Source organism: Bubalus bubalis, chromosome 9 (assembly GCF_019923935.1).
Source record: "Bubalus bubalis isolate 160015118507 breed Murrah chromosome 9, NDDB_SH_1, whole genome shotgun sequence".
Classification (NCBI taxonomy): Eukaryota; Metazoa; Chordata; class Mammalia; order Artiodactyla; family Bovidae; genus Bubalus; species Bubalus bubalis.
This window is the reverse complement of record NC_059165.1, coordinates 78,057,964-78,080,882: the sequence shown is the minus strand read 5'-3', so window position 1 is coordinate 78,080,882 and position 22,919 is coordinate 78,057,964. Positions and strand designations below refer to the sequence as shown.

The 22,919-nt window shown below is 36.2% G+C and overlaps 1 protein-coding gene across 4 annotated transcripts in view; it reads right to left on the bottom strand.

Moving 5' to 3' along the window:
* LOC112586936 (protein FAM170A) overlaps positions 1–22,919 on the bottom strand; it is a 466,031-nt gene that overhangs the window by 364,427 nt on the left and 78,685 nt on the right. For all 4 annotated transcript variants that reach the window (XM_044947797.2, XM_044947796.2, XM_044947795.2 and 1 more), the window contains one exon: positions 1,240–3,842. The gene's annotated coding sequence lies outside the window, so the exon portion shown is untranslated. The remainder of the gene's footprint in view (positions 1–1,239; positions 3,843–22,919) is intronic.

The following is a 22,919-nucleotide window of genomic DNA, read 5'->3' as shown; positions in this document are numbered from 1 at the left end:
CTTCATTATGTTACAGGATACTCTAAGTATTACCAAGAGAGATTGCAGAGAGTAAATCAATTTAAGTGTGAAGAACAATATAATGAAAATTTAGTTTCAGAACATACTTTGGGAATAAACACCTACTCTTTTAATTGTTAAACATAATTTGTCTGTGGTTGTTGGGGGTTCCAGTACAAGATGGTGATGCAGGAGTCCCAGGAGGCTCTTGGACTCATCTCTTTCCACAAACACACCGAATCTGTAGCTACATATTGAAAAACTTCCTCTGAAGAAAAGCTAAAAATCAAGCAACTCATTTCCATAGGCTAATAAGAGAAAGCCCACAGTGAAGCTGGTGGGAGAGGGTGGAACACAATCTCACCATAAACGCCACCCATAGGGCAGAGACCCACAATCTGGAGCGAATTCAATCAGGAGCTTTTCTCCCTGTGGAACAAAGGGTTTGAACCCCACATTGAGCACCTCAACTTTTAAGACCTGCAGCTGAGAAACAAGTCCCTAAAACATCTAACTTTAAGAACCCACCTCCACAAGACTACTACAAACTAAGAAATGCTTTTAAATGGCTCATTTGACTCACCTGACCAAGGGCTCAATGCACAGGCTGCCAACCCAGAAACTTCAGATTTCAGTGAACAAGACTCCAGCCTTGCTTGCTAATCTTAAAGCATCAGCCTGAGGGGCAGGCATCTAATTGAGTTCACATCCAGGGACCTGCTGGCTGGTGGCACTGCCTTCGACAGTCCCTCTTCCTTGCTCTGTTGCTCTATCCAGTGGGCACCATCTTTTTTTTTTTTTTTTTTTAAGCATTGCTTTCTGGGTCCTCTCCAACATTCTGCTTTGGTGTTTTTTCCCCAGCTGGAGCCACTTACATGCTCCACCCCCTGCCTCCCTTTACCTATAGCAGACACCATTTTTTTTTTTTTCCCCCTAATTCTAAGCTTTTTTCTTTTTCTTTTTTCACTGTGGTGCCTTCTACACTCTCTCTATGCCTTTCTCCTAAACATAAATACCTCTCAGAGGGGAGTTTAACACACATCTAGTGCCCCCAGTTTGGGGAGGGGTGGGGTGGGTGGCCGCTCAGGGGACATCCCTTAATTGCTTGGCTCTGGAGGCCAGGGGGATATATGATCCTGGGCTCAACCAGAGAACCATTTCTTGGCCAACCACCACCCTCGGGCACTGCACAGAGACCAGAATCAAAGACCAGTCTTTCTGAGGAAAAGGCCTACTTACCTCTCCTGGAGCTTTGGCTTGAGGGGCAGACTTCTGGTCCAAAGCACAGCTTACCACCTAGGAAGGGCCTGGGTGGGGGAGGTCTGTACGAAGACAGTTATACAGGCAGTCTTTGTGCTCTCCCTCTGCCTTGCTCCAGCTCCCATGGTGTGTCCCCTAAAAGAACTTATCTCCTTGCCAAACAACCCAAGTTTTCTGCCTGGTACCAGAGAACACTTCTACATTGCCTTGGCTCTGGTGGCCAATGGGGCTTATGCTTGTGGGTCCCACAGGATTTCAATCAAGGGAAAAGGAGTTCTTAAAGGGCTACCGCCCACAGGGCACAGCAAAAGGCAACAGAAACAGGAGATCAGTCTTTCTATGAAACGACCCTGTTCCTTTACTAGCAGGTTTTCTGAGAGTCTCTCACAAAAGACTCATCTAAGGTTTGAGTGTAATCCTTTCCAAAGACCTCAGAGGACCGGTGCTATGTCTTCCACTCTCCAGAGCATCCCAGACATATCCATAGTTAATAATACTCTATTGCATATTTAAAAGTAGCTAGGAGAAGGGGTCTTGCAAGTTCCCATCACAAGAAATAACTATGTGTGCTGACAGATGTTACCTAGACTTATTGCAGTAATTATTTTGCAGTATACACAGATATCAAATCATTATAATGTATACCTGAAATTCACATAATTTTATCAATTATATTCCAATTAAAAAAAAGAATAATTTGTGGAAGCTGCACACTACTTACTGGTGATAGCAATGATCATAAATACAGGCTCCAGCTGATGAGTTGCAAGTAAGGATGAGAACTTTGTGGGCACTCAATGAGCCCTTGTTGATAAGAACACTGTTTTTGCTCCAGTATAATTGCCTAGTCATTTTTACATACAATGATGGAAGTTCTCAGCAGATCTCTGACTGAGGACTCATTAGATATGATTAATGGCCTATATAAATATATATACACACATATACATAAATTATCTTCTTTTAGAGCAGAATTTCAAGAAGACAATTTATAGGACATCCTTATTGATAAAATAATTAATTTTTTTTCTTTTCCAGCAATGTCCTCAGTATTTTAAAACTAACTTCAGATAGCATAACTAGAATATTAAAAAATAACCCTTGACAAGAAAGTTCTGATGAAAAATATATCAATTCTTCTTCAGAGTTTAGGGAATAGAAAACACAATTTATACCACAAAATATTTGAAATTTTAGTATTCCAGAAGTTCTGAATTTGTATGACAAAAGCTTACCTATGACCAAAGAAAACTTATCTTCCAGGTAATGAAAAGCAAATCAAATGAGCAACTACAAATAATACAAACAACACATTTATTTAGAAAAATAAACTGAAAATGCTGTTTGTGTAGTACATTTCCCCATGAGGCATAGATAAATGGCTATAAAAATCTCTTATATGTCAAATACAAATTACAAATGATTTTGTTAAGTAAGAGAACAAATAGATGTTCAACACAGATGTTTAGTGTACAGTTCACTGTATTTGACTTCTTCACTGTTAATGATATAAAATGATCCTCACTAAAAAAAAAAAACAAAAAACAATTTTTGATCCCTTTTTCATTCATTCGACCACCCTGATGCTTTTTCATTATTATTCTGTAGTTCTTTAATCTGAGACAAGTCCATTTTTTTATAACTGATTTTTTTTTATAGAAGAAAGAGAAATCAATGCCTGGAGAATTCTTACGTGTTTCCTTTTTGGACTCCTGCAAGAAACTGTTTGTTGTGGTCTCAAAACTCATGGGACCATCTGTGCAAATAACAGCACACATCATTACCCTGAATGGAAGTGACAGTGCAAATAGTAGAAGTGCATTGGGAAGTAATCAGTAAGAACTGACCTCCCCTCTCTCAACCAGTATGGAGTGAAGGATCGAATGCAGAAACTTTTCAAGCAATTGACAGCAATACTCTTACACCATTATGGCTTTGAAGGTGTACACAAGATGACAAATGTCCTCTCTCTTTGCAAACAACAACATTCTGTCCTTATACTGTTCATTGCGGCAATATTCCTCTGTTCAGTTTTTGTTGTGTATGTTTTTGTTTTGTTTACATATTTTGAAATGCTGAGTAATTCTAGCTATAGACACCTATTTCTATACTTTCACCTTCCCAAATGTTACATCAATTTATAATTTACTGGCTTAATTACTAAATATAAACTTTGGGAGGTTCACATCTGGGGATAATTTCAATGATAAAGTGAGATGAATTTTGTTTGTTTGCTTTTTGGTTTTTTGTAGGCTTGCTTATTTAGTCTTTTTCATTTCTTTTTTTTTTTAATCTTCTTGGTAATTTCTGAGTGAAGACATTTAAGGCTGTGGCTTTTTTTTTTTTTTTTTTTGCCCCCAGGGCTCTGCTCATGGCTGTCAGACTAGAGGCAGATAGTTTTAAGCAGACCATATCAGTGATCATTTGTGCTCCAAGTTGAGGGGTTTGCTGCTCCAAGATGGACAGTTTTCTGGTTATTTCAAAATTAGATCTGGCCTCAAGAAGTCATAGTGATGAATCTGAAGTGAGAAAAATGAACTGACATGCCTCCAAATAAAGGTGTTCCTTCCAACCTGAAGGAGCTGTCAGAAAAAAGAAAACAAAAGACAAAATATCAGTTTAAATAGCAAGTATAGTTTAATAAAGCATATAAAAACTATTTAAAGTGAAGAAATAATTTGTTAGTAATATGCAATTTAAAGTTCTTTGAATTATTAAGGATTTTACTTTAAAAGTATAATCATATTTTGAACATAAATTCCATTTAAATCTTATATATAAAAACAATATTTGATAACAGTCATCAAAATTTAGTGGCATCATGTTTATATTTCAATTAAAAGATCTCTTACCTCTGACAGTTTTTAAAACTTAGGATAAATTTGTCCACTTGTACCAAGTTCTCAAAATAGTTCATAAACTTAAAGACAATAAACTTTTAAACATGCATCACCCTCAAAAAAGAGTTAATCAAGAAATCAGACCTATTAAGGTAGGACCTTCATTTTCAATTACCAAACAGTATTTTCAAAACATTTTGCCTAATGTAATGTTTCATTGAATTTATATAGTCTAAATATATTATCAAACTGCCAAAAGACACCCTCTTTCATGATATACCACAACTGCCCAAGAACTAGCCTTTCTTTAGAATCTATGGTACCTTCAAATTAGCACCTTAAAATAACGTATATCCACATTTGTAATTAATGAATAAATTTTTCTGAAAACATTAGAAAATAAAACCTAGCTATAATTTTCACCCTGCCCTCCTGACATCAAACAGGCTCAGCACCACTAATGTCGAGCAAGTATGGTCTTCTCTTTACATTATGATGTAATAGAGAATATTTCTGCAATAATTTATTATAATAGATCCCAAAAGTTATTAAAATAAATCTTGGGCCATAATTGAATAGCAAATTATTAGAAATCTCAGAGACACAGAGTAATGGTTTTAAGTGTATTTTTAATCCCTTAAATCCATCTGAGACCCCCCTGTTTTAAACCTTTTCATTTGAGGGTAGGTGAGGCCCACATTCAAGATATTTTCTCCAATACACAGACATACATATAGACAACAGCATAAATTTTTTAGTTCTTCTGTGAGAGACCCTTAATCATTACCACTCTATTGGATGAATTAGAAGTATTTTCATTTTTACTCTCAACTACCAAGATACAGTTCCACAATGAAATAATTTAAATAATCAAAATGAAAAAAATAATGCTCTCACTCAACTCTAAGATTAAAACTAAAGAAGTCACCCAACATTATTAGTAAACGTGTGTTGAGGACTTAATCTGGCTCATCATTAAAGGCGTTTTATGAAAGAGAAATCACAGAAGACAAGCTTTCGTCGTGTAGTTGTTTAAGATGATGCAAGACTGTATCAGTACAGAGGAGTGGAGAAGGCTGGACTGAACCGGCCTAACCTGTACTCCGTGCAACATGGCTTGTATCTGCCTGTGTCATTTTGTATCGCCTAGAAATATAAATCCTTTATATATGTTTTTCTTTTGCTTATATAGAGGCAACTGGCATTCAAATAATTACTAATGTATTAGCAACAGTTTACAATAATTAAACTTTCAGTTTTACTATTAAAAGTATGCAAAATACACAAAGGTGACTTTCTACAAATATATAGGAACATAATTCATGTACTTGGGACCAAGACAAAAGTCAGTGTACCAATTATATTGTCATAGCTCTGTGATATCGGAGAAGGTGATGGCACCCCACTCCAGTACTCTTGCCTGGAAAACCCCATGGATGGAGGAGCCTGGTAGGCTGCAGTCCATGGGTCGCAAAGAGTCGGACATGACTGAGCGACTTCACTTTCACTTTTCACTTTCATGCATTGGAGAAGGAAATGGCAACCCACTCCAGTATTCTTGCCTGGAGAATCCCAGGGATGGGGGAGCCTGGTGGGCTGCCGTCTATGGGGTCACACAGAGTCGGACACGACTGAAGCGACTTAGCAGTAGCAGCAGCTCTGTGATATAGAACTCCTTATTAGGCTATATCATTATTTATTACAGCCTATTGAAACTGGTAAAACAATCTATCGTTCATTCTAAAATATGTATTCACCATCCATTGTATATCAAATATGCTATAGGAATCAGAGATACAAAAATGTAATCTCCTGCCCTCAAAAAGATTAGTACCAAAAGGTAATAGTCATAGTAAAAGAAGAGTTGTGTCATAAAATATATTTAATGAATGGGAGCATGCAAGTAGAAGCCTACAGAAAAAGGCATTTGAACTGAGACTTGATGGATGGGTTGGAGTTTGCAAAAGTGATACGTTGCTATTTATTATGAAATGTAAGTATTGCAGATGGAGGGAACTGCATGGGCCAAGGTGCAGAAGCAGGGGAGAGTGTGGTACCTTTAATATTGTATAGCATAGAAGTGGAGGGAGAAAATATGAGGCTAGTAGGGGCCAAAAATGTCTTTTTATTCTATGTGAAAATATTTTTACCTTAAATGTAATAGGAACGACTGGAGAATTCTGATGAAAAGAGTGGCTGGAGGAAATGTGGAAAGTACAATGCAAGGGAAGAGGGATGCATGTGGCAGACATTTACAGGAAAGCAATGGCAAAGCCATCAGCTGAAAGCAACAACTAATAATTCCAGTTGCAGATGCTTTTTTAGTGGCAAAATGAAGAGAGAAAAATAACTCATTCTTTCTTACTTCATTGGGACAGGGTTTCATTCATTGTCTACCTATTTACGATAAGAGCAAACATTATGAAACTTTCCTTGTTCCACCAAGTTTTTCATGGAAGCAGATACTGCCTCTGAGCCCTAAGTGATCATACATTTTAAGTAGAGAATAAAATCTTAGACATGTACTAGAATAACTGTTACTGCTACTGCTAAGTCACTTCAGTCGTGTCCGACTCTGTGTGACCCCATAGACGGCAGCCCACCAGGCTTCCCCATCCCTGGGATTCTCCAGACAATAACACTGGAGTGGGTTGCCATTTCCTTCTCCAATGCATGAAAGTGAAAAGTGAAAGTGAAGTTGCTTAGTTGACTAGAATAACTAGTACATGTCTAAGTCCTCAATTAGATTTTAAGATTGGGTATTAAGGAACACATTTAAGTCTTGCTGAGTTTTGAAGATGCATTGCCAATATCCAGACCTTTCACTGTATGCTATTAGATATCAATTCAATCTGTTAATCTCAGACTCAAATATTTCCTCCCACTAAAGAAAACCCCAAATAACATTTTGTGCATAATTTCCCAATTAAAAATTTTCATCAATTTTCATTATTACAGGTCTTAAAATACAAACATTTTTAAATCTCAGCATTCTCTTTTTTTTATGTTTGCTTCAAATATGGAAACATGTAATACACCATCACAATTATACAAGTTAAATAAATTTACTCAGCAGTGAAATATGAAGCATAAATAACATATACCAAAATCTTGTATAATCAATAAATTGAAGTGCTCATGGAAATGCTTTCTGATCCATTCTTCAGATTGGTGGGTTAATTGCTTCATTCTTTTTAAAATTTTTAGGCTTTGAGTCATTAAATGTCAAGTTACTTTATGTAAGTAGCATCTTAAGTGACTGAGAACATTTCTACGCAGCAAGGACAACAAGACTTTAAAATGTCAATGACAGCAAATAATGCTAAGAAAAAATTGAAAATATTACAAAAATTTTGTCCAAACAGAAGTGTCTCATGATTCTATATCTATGTGAAACTTGTAATTTTTATGATTCTTTCCTATATATTTCTTAAATATAATACATACATTTTATATAAATATGTAATTTTCTAAAATATATTTTATAAAATAAATAAGCATTTATATATAAATATATATTGTGTACACATATATATAATTTAAAATATTTTAAACTGTGGGATACTGTGTCATGTTTCATGAGTCTGCTTAATTTTAAGAAGTAGTAACTATGAAGAGATCAAAGTCATTTCAATAAAATCTGTCTTATTTCCCCAAAACTGTTAAACTCATAGCAGCAAGATAAAGTCAAATAAAGATGTATGAAGTACCTATTCTAAGGAAGATATTAGGCCAAGCATGGAAAACTGAAGATAAAAACTTAGATTTCTCTTATATCTAAACATAGAGCTAAATACTTTCACATATTATTTAATCATTATATCAAGCTATGAAATAGATAGTGGTGGTCTAATCACTAAGTCACAACTCCATGGACCGTAGGCCTGCTAGGCTCTTCTGCTCATGGAATTCTCTGGGTGAGAATACTGGAGTGGGTTGACATTTCCTTCTCCAAGGGATCTTCTGGACCCAGGGATTGAACCCGTATCTCCTGCATTGCAGACAGACTCTTTACCGCTGAGTCAGCAGGGAAGCCCCTAATGAAGTAGATGGTCTAACCAATTTCCAAGTATGGACATTCTGGCTCTGGTGAGACTAAATCAAGGTCAGCACTACAACCTTAAGCCAAATTCACTATCACTATCACTATAGAGATGATTATTTGTAAAACAGAGTAGGATCCACATAGACTGAAATATTTGCTATCTGACCCTTTATAGAAAAAGATTGTCCATCCTGGTTGAATCTAACTTGTCTGTTGTAGTATTACTTATGAATCTAACTTCATATTTTCCAAATGGATTGCCAACTATTTTAACTATGGTTACTGAATTATCTAAATCTTATTGTATTTTGATATGCTATTGTTATCATTAAACAATTCACATACATACATGATGTATATCTAGACACTAGTCATCTCCAGTATACATTTCAGATTCAGATGTCTTTTTCTTTTAGCAAAATTTTAAAATTCTATGGGTCAGCATGGGATTTATAAACTAATTGGGGCAGAATTGACATCTTTATTACAATATTAAAGTATTAATAGGAGGAACTTATTGGATCATCCCAACTATTTAGACTTCCAGTTTAGGTTGCTCAGTACTATTTTCTTCATAGGCATCTTTAACATTTCTTGTTCAATTTATTCCTACATAGTATATAGCTGTTGTTTCTATTTTAATAGAATATCTTAAATAATATTTTGTGTTAATTACTGGTATAGAAGACTATGTTGAATTTTTAAATATCCTTATATCTAGCTAATTTAATTACTTTCTCTTATTGGTACTAATACATGAAGTGAAGTGAAATGAAAGCCGCTCAGTCATTTCCAACTCTTCACAACCCCGTGGACTATACAGTCCATGGAATTCTCCAGGCCAGAATACTGGAGTGGGTAGAGGTTCCTTTCTCCAGGAGATCTTCTCAACCCAGGAATGGAACCCAGGTCTCCCACATTGCAGGTGGATTCTTTACCAGCAGAGCCACCAGGGAAACTAATATGTTTTCACCAATTCCCTTGGATTATCAAGATAAGTAATCATATCATCTATAAATAGTGTTTCATCTTCTTTTCAAAGTTTAGAACTTTTGTGGTTTTTATTTTTGTCTTTTTTCATTTGTTTAGAATCTCTAGTAAAATGTTAAAACAGTGTCAGTGATAGAAGTGGTTCATAAAATTTTTTTATTATTATGCCTATAATATGGGAAAGTCTTGACTGCTTTTTGTTTTCTTCTCTTGTTATTGTTTTTTTAAAATGTTTCTTGAGGCTTTTGGTTATTTATGTTTTTCTATAAAATTAACTGTTCTACCTACACTGAAACATAGAAACTCTTTAAGTGCTTTTCCTTCTGATTCCTAAAGTTCCTCATTTATTTTTTTCTTCCTCATCTTCAGTGGCATGATAGACTGAGTAGTTGTGTTCCTCCAAAATTCATTACATTGACACCTAATCCTCAATCTGATGCCATTCGGAGGTGTGGCCTTTTGGAGGTGACTAAGTAATGAGGGCAGAACCCTCACAAATGGGATTAGTACACTTTTTTTTTTTTTAAACTTTACAATATTGTATTGGTTTTGCCAAATATCAACATGAATCCGCCACAGGTATACACGTGTTCCCCATCCTGAACCCTCCTCCCTCCTCCCTCCCCGTACCATCCCTCTGAGTCGTCCCAGTGCACCAGCCCCAAGCATCCAGTATTGTGCATCGAACCTGGACTGGCGACTCATTTCATATCCTCTATGATCCACAGCGGGATTAGTACTCTTATAGAGAAGACGACAAAGAGCGCTCACCAATTCTGTCACTTAAGAAGTACAGGGAGAAGTAGTAACCAGGAATTGGGCTTTCACCAGACTCTGAACCTGCAGATGCCTTGATCTTGGATTCCTGGCCTCCGGTTGTGAGAAATAAATGTTTGTTGTTTAGACCACCCAGTCCAGTATTTTTGTTAACCCCAGTCCTAACTTTTTAGACATTTGGCAAAAATAATTATGTTGACATTCTTTTCAAAATAAAACAAATTATTTTTAATCAAATCTTCTTTCATAGTTTGATAATTTTTGTTAATTTTGTTTTTGTTTTTATTAGTTTTTCTTATCTACTTTTCTTGAGATCATTTTATTATTCTTTTTTCAATTTTCTGAGTTACACTATAGCTGTCATTTTGAATTTTATTGCATTGTAAGTCAGAGAATAAGGCCTGTTTGGTAATTCAAATTCCTAATATTTGTGTTTTCTAATATGAATGGAGGGATGGCAAAATATTTTTTCCTTCTTTATGAAAAGAAATATGACCTTGAGAGAACTTTCTAGCTTAGTTTCCATGGAAACCTATGTCAGCTGTATTATCAGGCTACATTGCTTATCATAAAAATAAGCCCTGATTTGTAAACTGAATCTGGTCTGGGGGGGTCTGTGGATGACTATAAATACCTTGTGGAATTTGAGTGAGATACATTTTTGTAACTGGTGATATTTTTTTGCTTATGGGCTATTATAAAAGATACCAACTCCTATTTGGGACATGGAAAATATTAGAATAGGTCTCATCCTTACCCATGATCTCATATTTATACCTGAGCTGTCATTTCACAGTGCTGGAGAAAGACTTTAGCCCTAGACACTTGTGGGAACTGCCATGTTAAAGAATCACCTGATTGTGCCCAACTGATTCACTTTGTTTATTGCATTATAGCCTTCTAATGGAACCATTGTCAAGTGTGGCCTATTAGGGTCATGTGAGACTGACTGTCCAGTTGAGCCTAAAACCAGTACTGAGTATTGTACACATGGAGGTTCTTTTTCATCCATGCATTTATAAAAATGTAATTGGCTTCAATATTCTGTGATGTATAGAAGGCTAAGCATAGTCAGGAGAAGGTTTAAGGGAAAACTGTGTACCCCCTGCATCTTGTCCTATAGTCTGAAGATGTAACTAACACCTGAGTCCCCTCTGGATGATGCCAGAGTTGTCTTAGTCATGATATGCCTACAATAACAAAGTCTGATGCAAGGGAGAATTTTGAATGAGATTAAATAACACTCTTTAAGAAAGAATTAATAAAAATGAACAAGCCACTATAGCAAAAGAAGTTGGACAGAGTTTGTTTTTTTTTTTTTTTAATATGTGCAAAAAAAAAATGTTTCAAAAACCTTTTAATGATAAGAATTCTGAGGCAATCTTTTTCTCAAAAGATAGGTAAGCAATGTGTTACCTGTTTGAAAGAGAATGTAGATGAAGCATTCTAGTACATAGATAAAAAGACCTAGGTGGGCTTTTAAAAACATTATGTGACATTTCCTCTCGCTCATGTAGTACGCTTTATATTCTGCCCATGTATTGGGTCCAAGTTATAAAAAGTTGAATTGTTTTAGTTATTACACAGATACACATATAACTTGGTCTAAAGCAATTAAATTAGGAAAAGCCAGTTATGGATGTACTTCATTGTCATCTTTATGTTTCATTAAACATCTAGCTAGTTTGGCGTAACATTTTAGTTCATGCTTCACAAACTATGAATACTGAGAAAATTACCTTGAAAATGTTTATTCTGATATGAAGAAAATCATACTGCTAATTCCAGCATCATGTTTTACATTGGCACAACTAATTTCTTCTTATGAATTATCTATGGCATTTTCTAAAATACAAGTGTGATTCTCTGATAGCTTTCCTGTTTTTCATATCCCAGAGCAGTGCAGATACTGACTAAGAAATCTGTAATTCCATGAACAGGACACACTGAACAAACTAGGTACTGCTGGACTTACTGGGGATATTTATTAAGTACATGTGTGCCTGACAAAGCAACAGTTTAGAGAAGCGACACTCAAGCCTTTAGGACCAGATGTCATTTTCTAAAATACCTGATACCCTAAAATATCATGCACCTCAGAATTTCCCTTCTCATCTGAGCTAGTGTATCAGACATGACATCCATAATACTATTTCTAAATTACTAAGTCTAGTTCCAAAATATGCAGAGTCCAGTGAAAAATAGAATGAATGTCCCTTGTGCAAAAAGCAAGAACAAAAGCTCTGTCCTCTCCTCCCTAGTCTTTCTTTCTTTCATGTGCTATATACTGTCATGCTCTTCTGAGATAGGTTGAATGCAGACTCGCACAAGCTTTGCCCTGCAAATAAGAGCACATCACACGGCTGCCAGTGTTTTGGCCTCCACCAAGCCAAAGGGCGGCAGTGATCTTGGCATGTGGGAGGAAGTGGGTAGCCTGGAGCTCATCCTGGTGGGTGGTGAATGTAGAACCACACCTGAGGGAAAGCTTCAAGCCCCAGAACATTCTCTATTATCCTATCAGACTCGACTTACGCAACACAAATTCAAAGATAAAAATTACAAGACAATGACTGCAAAGCATTAAACCCAAGCTTAAGGCAGTATGTGGGCACATTGCAGGAGCAGGATGCTTCTGAAAACATGGCCCTATGCAATTGCAATGGTCACACACCCATGATTGAAAGTTGTCCCAAATGGACGGTTTCATTGGCCCCACTCCAAGCTTAAGGAGTTAAGCTTTGAAATTCAGAATAGCCCCAAGCACATGTCTAGCTTTGTCTATTACTATGTTCTGTTATCTTCGTTTTTTTCTTCAAAAGCAGTTACATAAGAACAATGCACATACCTATATAAGGATTTACATAAAATAAGCTTATTTACATAAATAAGCTAAACATATACTTAAAATGTTTACAGGACATGGCAACATCTTAGCAAATGGTCACTTTATTGTAAGTAAATTATTAGTGCCCACTTGCTAAGATTTTTTTTTTCATAGAAAAATATAATCTTTATTTAGTGTGTAAACTAGCCATGCAAACGTTACCTTCTGAAATAAGGACATACTTTGTAAAATTCATGTATAATATATAGTGTTAATGAAAATCACTCAGTCGTGTCCAAGTCTTTGCAACCCCACCTACTGTAGCCAGCCAGGCTCCTCTGTCCATGGAATTCTCCAGGCAAGAATACTGGAGTGTGTAGCCTTTCCCTTCTCCAGGGGATCTTTCCAACCCAGGGATCAAACCCAGGTCTCCCACATCATAGGCAGATTCTTTACCAGCTGAGCCACCAGAGAAGCCCAAGAATACTGGAGTTTGGTAGCCTATCCCTTCTCCAGTGTATCTTCCTAACCCACAAATCGAACTGGGGTCTCCTGAATTGCAGGTGGATTCTTTACCAGATGAGCTACCACAGAAGCCCATAATATATAAGTACTGAACAACTGAATATGGGGAAATTCTCTAAGAAAATTAGCAATAAATATAAATAAAAATATAGAAGTTTTCCTATCCATAGAATATCTGCACCCACACAGCATAAAACACTTTGTTATCATGTTAAACTTTAGATTTCTTTTTTCACATGTGTTTATCTATGTAGAATCCTATCAGTTTGAAAAGGATGTTTTTCAATTATTTTACCAATTAATTTAATTCAGTTGAAATCAATTTTATGACATAGTTTTTAATGTTGGAAATTATGTGTTCTGAAAGATATTATTTATAATAGTGAAGTTACTATAATGTGGTAATGCTATAAGATATTAATGAGATATTTACAATTATTTCAATATATGTATATCATAAAAGACTTTCAAAAATATATCTTAAAAGCTTACCATAGACTGTGGATAATTTTGTCAACCTTTTGAAAAAAAAATTATTACTTCTATATAAATGATACAATTAAATATCATAATTAAAGTCTTCCTTAGGAAAAAGAGTAAATTGTGTGAAAAAAAAAGTACTTTTATTTCATCCTTTCAGTCGAAGATGGAAGTATTACCTTGAAGAATACTTTCTACAAATATTTTTCCTCTGCTCATTATGGGCACAAATGAATCACTAGATTACTCAAGATTGCCACCAACTTGGCTAATGCTAAACTCTGCATGGATTGATCAACTAGCAAATTCTTGCAAATTCTAAACACAGTGCCTGGTATGATGTTATGATTTTGGAGTCTGAGGATCATAATTAAATTCCATACCACAGTACTTTTAAGGACAAGAAAGATTTTGAGACAAAATTTCCTCATCGGTCAAAAAAAAAAAAATCGCATACCATTGTTAGGGGAAGCACACCGATTGAAACCACCCACCCTGGCCAGGTACCATAGTAACCATTTGCATGAGTTGTTTTATGACAGAAGATCCTGATAAGGAATACGAAACTAATAAGCCACCACCAACTGGAAGAGTTCGGGAAAAATCTAAAGGAGACACCGCATGTCCGTCCACTTCCCAGAATCCCTCTCGCTAGCATCCATCTTGACTGAGTGATGCGTGCACCACCAGGAAAGACTCTGAATTAGAATGATTGGCCAAAGACCACCTGGAAACTAATCCCATCACCATAAAACCCGAAACTGCGAGCCACGCAGCAGAGCAGTTCTCCTAGGTTCCCTTACCCTACTGCTCTCCAGCCGGATGCCCTTTCCCAATAAAATCTCTTGCTTTGTCAGCACATGTGTCTCCTCGGACAATTCATTTCCGAGTGTTAGACAAGAGCCCAGTTTCGGGCCCTAGAAGGGGTCCGCCTTCCAGCAACAGCATGAATGCCATTTGCAGCAGCATTGATAGACCTAGAGATTATCCTATTAGGTGAAGAAAGTCAGACAGGCAAAGACAAATATCACATAGTATCAGTATCACTTATACGTGGTGTGTGGGTTAGTCACTCAGTTGTGTCTGACTCTCTGTGACCCCATAGACTGTAGCCTGCCAGGCTCCTCTGTCCATGGAATTCTCCAAGCAAGAATACTGGAGTAGGGTGCCATTTCCTTTTCCAACTCATATGTGAAATCTAATTTAAAAAGTGATACAAATGAAGTTATTGACAAAGCAGTTCCAGATATTGCAAACAAATTTATGGCTACCAGATGGGAAACGTGGAGGGAAGGGATAAATCAGGAAGTTGAGATTAACAAACACACAGTACTATATACTTATATATCTAATATGTAGTTACTTACAATACTATATATGAGATAGATAACCAACAAGGACCTAAACTATAGCACAGGGAACTCTACTCAATATTCTGTAATAATCTATATAGATAAAGAATCTGAAAAAGTATGAATAAAAGTATATATATGACTGAATCATGTTGTACAACAAAACTAACACAATATTGTAAATCAACTATATTTTAATAAATTAAAAAAAATGGAATGACATTAACATGTACCTCCCAGAGCTGATAAAGAAAATACATGAGAACGTAGGTAAAAATGATTTTACAACATTGACATATTTCCTTTCATAAAAAGAATCATTGGACAAATATACTTTGGGGCAGATAAGTCCACAGGAGACTTGCCATCATCTGGTGCTCCACCTCCCACAGCTGGATGAGGCCACAGCAGTGGATTTCTCAGGAAATAAAACCAGAGTCAAAATAACCATCCTTCTGCTCTTATTAACAACAATGGCCATTTTTGCAACCAAAGTGTTATAAATGTTTTCTAATATGTAATTACTTTAGGGCAATAAAGTGTATGGTGAAAAAAATACAGAAGTGTAAACAAATGCTTAAGGAATCAATATAGAAAAAACAGTCAGCAGTACACTTAGTCTTTTTCTGTGAACACAGAAAAGCACACTAAATGAAGATATATACTTCTTAATCTGACGAAGTTGGGGGGCGGGTGGAATTTAACTCTAAAACCTGAATGTTTACTTACCCTGGCTCCCCTTGATCTACACTAATGGTATTCAGAGGACAGTATTGTTTTTGTGTTTATATTGTTTTATTTTGTTTTTAAAAGTTCTCTGCTTTCATAATGTTTTCATTAGCCTAGGCTAAACAGGAATATCACTCATGCTAATGATTTTGAATTGTTTTTTTCAAAGCCAAGAAGGTTTTAAAACCCCTCTTCTTCCTAAATCCCTTTTTTCCTGCCCCTCCTTTTAATTTCCTTTTTTTTATTCACTGACTTGCTGCTTAAAGAAACAGTTGCAGCCAGATTGGAGAGCACTGTGAAATGAATGGCTGTGGTATTTATCCCTTCTTTTGGCAAAACTCCTTTGTGTAAGTGCATTAAAGCCTGCTGAAACTAATGTTAACATGTGCACATTTCACCAGGTTTCCCTGGAAATGAGGCATGCTGGAGGAATGGCCTGATTTTTTCATGGTGGAACGAAAGTATCTTCAATCAAAACAAAATTAAAATGCTAACACTGCTCCCTCCTCCTTGCTTAAACATTCTGTCAAACCACATTCGTTTCAGGTTTTTAATTTATTACATGAAACAAGTGATACCAATTCTTCCCCCTCTAATATCTGCTGATGTTTTTCAACAATTAAGTTCTCCAGACAAGCAATAAAATGCTGCTCTCATTTTTATGATATGGCAGTTCTTCTGGCTTTTAAATAAATAATAGAATGCCGTCTGTGAAACAGCAAGTGGGACTTAATGGGTTGCATTTTTATTAACCTCATATAATCAGTTAACTAGTCTTTCTTCCCCAAGCACAGGTAGGGTTAGAAGTCAAGGACAGGGAGGTTAGCCATTAAAAATCTGCTGAATAAAGCAATTTTATAGTCTGAACAGGAAATCAGAGATTCTCTTGGGTTACTAAGGTCTCTGAAGTTACTGGGATTCCTAGGTGGTGCAGTGGTAAAGAACTCACCTGCCATTGTAGGAGACGCAAGAGATACAAGTTCAATCCCTGGGTCAGAAAGATACCCTTGAGAAGGAAATGGCCATCCACTCCAGTGTTCTTGCCTGGAGAATTCCATGGACAGAGGAGCCTGGCAGGCCACAGTCCATGGCGTCACAAAGAGTGTGACTGAGCATGCACATGCGTGCATGCAGGCTGAAGTCACTAGACTTGAAAAAAACATCTAGTTACCCATGCTCAGAGGCTACCTCTAGTCTCCATCTCCCTTTTTAAAACATTGTACTCAAAAGAAAGTAAAAGTAAAGCAAAATAAAATATATTCTCTTTAAATGTTATTTTTTATCTTCCAAAATGCTTTGCATTTTAGGCACACAGGACTGAATACTATAAGCTCAAGGATAGGCAAAATGTCTTCCACCAACTATAATAAAATGGTATTTCTGGAAAGTTTTTGCAAATGCAGCATATGGAATTTCTCAAACTTTTTTTCTGCTCATCTTGAGAGGAGTAAGAGAATGTTACAAGTTTTTTAATTGGAAGTTATCTAGGATATTTTTCACTTAACTTGAGAAAAGGTCAATTTCCTATTACCTTTACTTCAATCTTGCCACCATTGGGAACTAGAAACTGAGTATCCAAATGTATACACTCACATTATCAATAGAAAACAGATGATCCTTAGTAAATGAGACAAGTAACTGAACGACAAGCTGTCTTCACTGCCATTAAACTTGAAATTAATCAGAAAGATGTCCCAGGTACCCTAACACTGTTTGCCATGATACTTCACAAATACAATTCAATGACATATCTCTTTAATTCTAAAAGATGTAAACTATACTATCAAAGTATCACTAACATATTATATTTAGAATTCAATTATTCTTTCAATAATGACTAAACCAAAAATAGTCTCAGTATTTGGCTTTCAAGGCACTTTTGAAGTCTAATATATTCTATTCAAATGTTCCCTCTTTCACCTCAGGAAAAATGTACAGACAACATGTATGATTTCTGCACTTTCAATTCTGCATTGTCAGTGGAATTCTAACTTTAGTAGAGGCCCAGAAGCCAGTGTGCTTCTGGATAAACTGGATTCAGGGGTGGAGATGGGTGTAATTTTAAAAAGGCCTCATGGTATGTACAATAAAAACTTAGAAGCTTGAGGCAATTTAGTGTGAATATAAACAGCCCCGTACATTTCAACAGCCTCCAGGTTCATCTTTAATAAAATATGTGCAATGTTTAGTATCCTTGGCATTACTAACATTCTAGTCTGTATAATTATTTCTTCCGGGTCAGGAGGTTATGTTGTGCATTATAGGCTATTTAGCATCATCCCTGGACTCAGGGTCATTCAATGTCTTAAAACAAAAAGCTAAATGGTGTTACTTTGTTCATTCACCCAACTTAAAACTTGTGAACTCCTACCCTCCGCAATTAACTGCAATGAAGCTACTGTATATTCTTTCATTAATAGCAATAAGAATTGCAGTTAAAAATTGTTCCACTTGAACAAGTAGATAATACTACATAATACTTGTTCTTACATAGAACAATGTTCTATACTACTCATAATAGTATTTTAGAGAGCTAAAATAAAAGTTACAATTTTTAAGAGCTGATAGTAAAATTTTTATTTCATCCCCCCCACCCCATGAATTCATCATCCCTCCATTATTTAGCCTGGCCAACAAAGACAGGTTTGACTACGATGTTCCAGTACCAAGCAACGTCTTGAATTTTACACAGTATTGTCAGTCCCATTACAGAAACATTTATTGGAAATGTTCATAGGTGCATGAATGGCTCAAGGCCTTTGGAAAACAAAGGTGAAGATATTAAAGGAAGTACCAAATGATTTTTGAGCAGAAATTAGAGAACAATGACCTCTGCCTGAAGGAATTGTGGGAGACTTGGAAGTCAGCTTCCTTGGTGTTCAATAAGAGAGGGAAAATTATTCAAGCAACACAGGGACAGAGTCAAAAATGCATATAAAGGAATGGTGAGAAATCAATGTAATTAAAGTCTTACCTCCAGAAAGGGTAGCAATAACAGGAGACAAAGCCAGAAGGGGGAATGTTAGCAAGTAAGTAACAGAAAGAGACCCTTCAGTGTTTTAAACTGGAAGGTGACCTGGTCATATCTGCAGTTTAGAAGGATGGCTCTGCAGGTGTATGTAGAATGAAATGGAATAGAGCAGACCTAAAATAAGAGATAGGGTTTGCTGTCCATTAAGGAGGTATTTCAATTGAAAGTGAGATATTGAACTGAAAAAAAATTGCACAAGGGATTGAAAACAGAGGAAGAGATTCAAACAAAATTTAGGATGTAGAATGGACAGAACTGCAAAATGATTGGAGTTGAAGAAATGAGGGAGATTTTTCTCTACTGTCTCCCGTGAGGTGACTTGGATAGATAGTAATGTCATTTTCAGATAGGAAAAGAGGCAAGGAACAAATTTTAAGGAAATGCATTGTTAACCGTAGAGAGTATGTCATTGCACTAAATACCAAAGCAACATGTATCACAAAAAATATTTACTGTATTCCTGTGTAAATTGTAGAAATGTTTGTTAAGGTGGGAAATCTGGTTTCTTAAATCACAGGCTCTCCAAAAGGAACTTTACTTGTTGATATTATTTATATTAATTATAGGGGATTCCACTGGGAATCTTTAAACTTTATTTCCATGAATGTAATGCCTTAATACAGTACAGTTAGGGAATGTGCTGGGAAACAGTACTTGAAACAGTAGTGTGGCTCACTGGAGGTAAGAAAACTGCTGATTAATACACAAGAATTCTCTGACATTAAATTAAAGAATTTAATGAAATTAAAGAAATTAATTTAAATTAATTAAATGCAGCCATGAAATTAAAGACACTTGCTTCTTGGAAGAAAAGCTATGACAAATCTAGATGGCATATTAAGCAGCAGAGACATTACTTTGCCAAAATAGGTTCGTCTAGTCAAAGATATGGTTCTTCCAGTAGTCATGTATGGATGTGGGAGCTGGACCGTAAGGAAAGCTGAGCGCTGAAGAATTGATGCTTTCAAACTGGTGTTGGAGAAGACTCTTGAGAGTCCCTTGGACTGCAAGGAGATCAAACCAGTCAGTCCTCAAGAAAATCAATCCTGAATATTCACTGGAAGGACTGAAGCTGAAGCCCTAATACTTTGACCACGTGATACAAAGAGCTGACTCATTGGAAAATACACTGATGCTGGGAAAAATTGAAGGCAGAAGGAGAAAGGGATGACAGAGGATGAGCTGGTTGGAATGCATCACCGACTCAATGGACATGAGTTTGAGCAAGCGCTGAGAGATGGTGAAGGACAGGGAAGCCTGGAGTGCTGCCGTCCATGGGGTCACAAAGAGTTGGACATGACTCAGTGACTGAACAGCAAATCCTCTAGACAAATAAATGGTATGGACTTACCCCTTAAAATAGGCAGATGTACACCTATGTAATCTTTCTCTTCCAATTTATAAATTCATAGACAGCCTTCTAATTTCATGATTTTTATATTCATGAATTCCATTCCTTGCATGGAATTCATCTTGTACAACCCTTGATTTAGGGTTGTACAAATTTAATCATAGCAGGTATTATTTTTAAAAATCAAGTATATATATATATATATGGAGGTATAGCTTTAGTGTAAATAGGGAATATTCTTTCTTCCAAATGAACTCATATAGATCACGGTTTTACAACCCTGTACTACTGACATTTCATTTGGATCATTCCTCACTGATAGTAGGGAAGGGGAAAATGTCAGGTGCACTGTGAACCTCTGCTCACTAGCATTAGCAACCCCCGGTTCTGACAATCTCAAATGTCTCCAGGATTTGTCAAATGTCTACTGGAAGGCACATTCACTCCATTTGAAAACCACAGCTATAGAAAATGACTAGTACTTTTGTAAAATTCCCACAAAAGAATGTCTGATGTAATTGGCCTCTATTATCAATAGGTTTTGCATCCTCAGATTCAACCAACTTCAGACTGAAGATATTTTAAAAATTCAAGAAAGTTCCACAATTTGAACTTGCCACACTGGTAACTATTTACATGGCATTTGCATTGCATTAAGAGTATTAAAAATCTAGGGATGATTTAAAGTATATGTTGGGGAGGGTCATGCCTAGGTTATATACAAATAGTATGCCATTTTATATGAGGAACTTGGGCATCCTTGCATTTTGGTCTCTGTGATGGGGGGATAGGTGTCCTGGAACCAGTCTCCTGCAAAGATACTAAAGGATAAACACAAAACTATGAGAGAAATCTAAATGACCTGGGGCAAAGTGATAGCTTTTAGATACAAATCAAAAGTATAACCCATGAATTGTTCTTCTTTCCAAAGAAAAATCTTTTCATGGGAAAATTTTCTAGAACAGAAACAGCTAAGGCCAGTGTTTAGATCTCCTATTTTGAGGGGGACAACTCAATATTTTCTCCTGCCTCCCTATTCTCATTGTAAGAGTGAAAATTTTCAATTTTTCATGGATGACTGAGATTTAGACAATAAAGTTATTATATAACAGCAGCTGCTTTTTATCTTTTTTTTCATCTTCCTTTTTACAAAATCAACTTTCCCTTTAAGAAATTAAATCCTCAAACTTGAGTAAGGAACAAACTGATATCTTCATATCAAAAGGAAATACATCAACTGAAAAAGAAGTGAAGTATTGTAAAAGTTAGTTAATAATTGAATATACTTCCATCTGCAATATAAGCAAGTTTGTGCTCTTACGGAAAATGTTAACTGTATTTAGTACTGTAATGGGAAATCTGTAACTTATGGGCAAGTTAAGGGATATATTGGGATCAGATACAAAAATCTGCTAATACTCATACAATACAGTTACTGAAAATTTAATAGAAAGCCCGTTTTCTCTTCTCTGCCATTCCTTTGTCCCCAGTCTTGCCCTGTAGAACCAAGTATTTCGTCCCTCTCTTTATTATCATTCATATTTTTTAGTCTTATTTTCAGTATACTAGAAATCTATTTGCTCCCTGTATTTATTTCTTTGTTTCCTGATATATTATCCATTTCATTCTGTGGCCCACTCCTCCCCTTAACTCTTAGCAGGTAGTCTGATAGAAATAGTGTTTTTCCCTTTAACATAGAACATCTGATTTTTTAGCTAGGCAGTTGGTCACGCAGAATAAATACTATCCTGATGGTATACGTGGCCATCGAACAAAACTGGAAGAGGATGGAAGCGAAAGTACTGAGTGGCAGCATTTGGAAAACTTTTTAAAAGAGAAGTTGCCCCATACTGTTGTTAATGTTTCTCCCTTTCCTCAAACCTGTTACCTGGAATGTAGATTTGATGGCTGGAGCTCTGGCTGTACATTTACACAATTAGTATGAACATGCTATGTCAGAGACACCCAAAAGCAATGCTGAAAGGAAACTCAGTGTTGCCTTTGTAGACCAGGAGTGCCATATCAGCCCTCATCTGCCTCAAGACTTGAATATAAGGAACAAACTTGAATAATGCTTTGTTTCTAAAACTGTTGTGATTTGGAGACCCTGTTTTTCACATAGGAATCTAACTTTAACAGATATGGGTGAGAATCTACTCTGAATGGAGCACATGATCTAAGTCTAAGTTAAAAAGTTGATCACATTTCTCTGTTTCAGAGGGAGACATTTACTACACCAGTGTCTTGTAAGAAGGCATACTTAGAGCTATCTCAAACTCATACTTAGCCAGAAAAATGTTGATAAGTGAACTATAAAGATGCTATCCCTCTCACAAAACCTCTAAGTATATTTTGGTTTAAATATCAAAATTCATATGACCTTGGGGCATAGTAAAAACATCACATTGTTGTTGTTTACTCAGTCACATCCAACTCTTTTTGACTCCATGGACTGCAACATGCCAGACTTCCCTCTCCTTCACTATCTCCTGGAATTTGTTCAAATTCATGTCCATTGAGTTGGTGATGCTATCTAACCATCTTATTCTCTACCACCCTCTTCATCTTTTGCCTTCAATCTTTCCCAACATCAGGGTCTTTTCCAATGAGTTGGCTCTTTGATCAAGTGGCCAAAGTATTGGAGTTTCAGCTTCAGCATTAGTCCTTCCAATGAATCAGTTCAGTTCAGTTCAGTCACTCAGTCATGTCCGACTC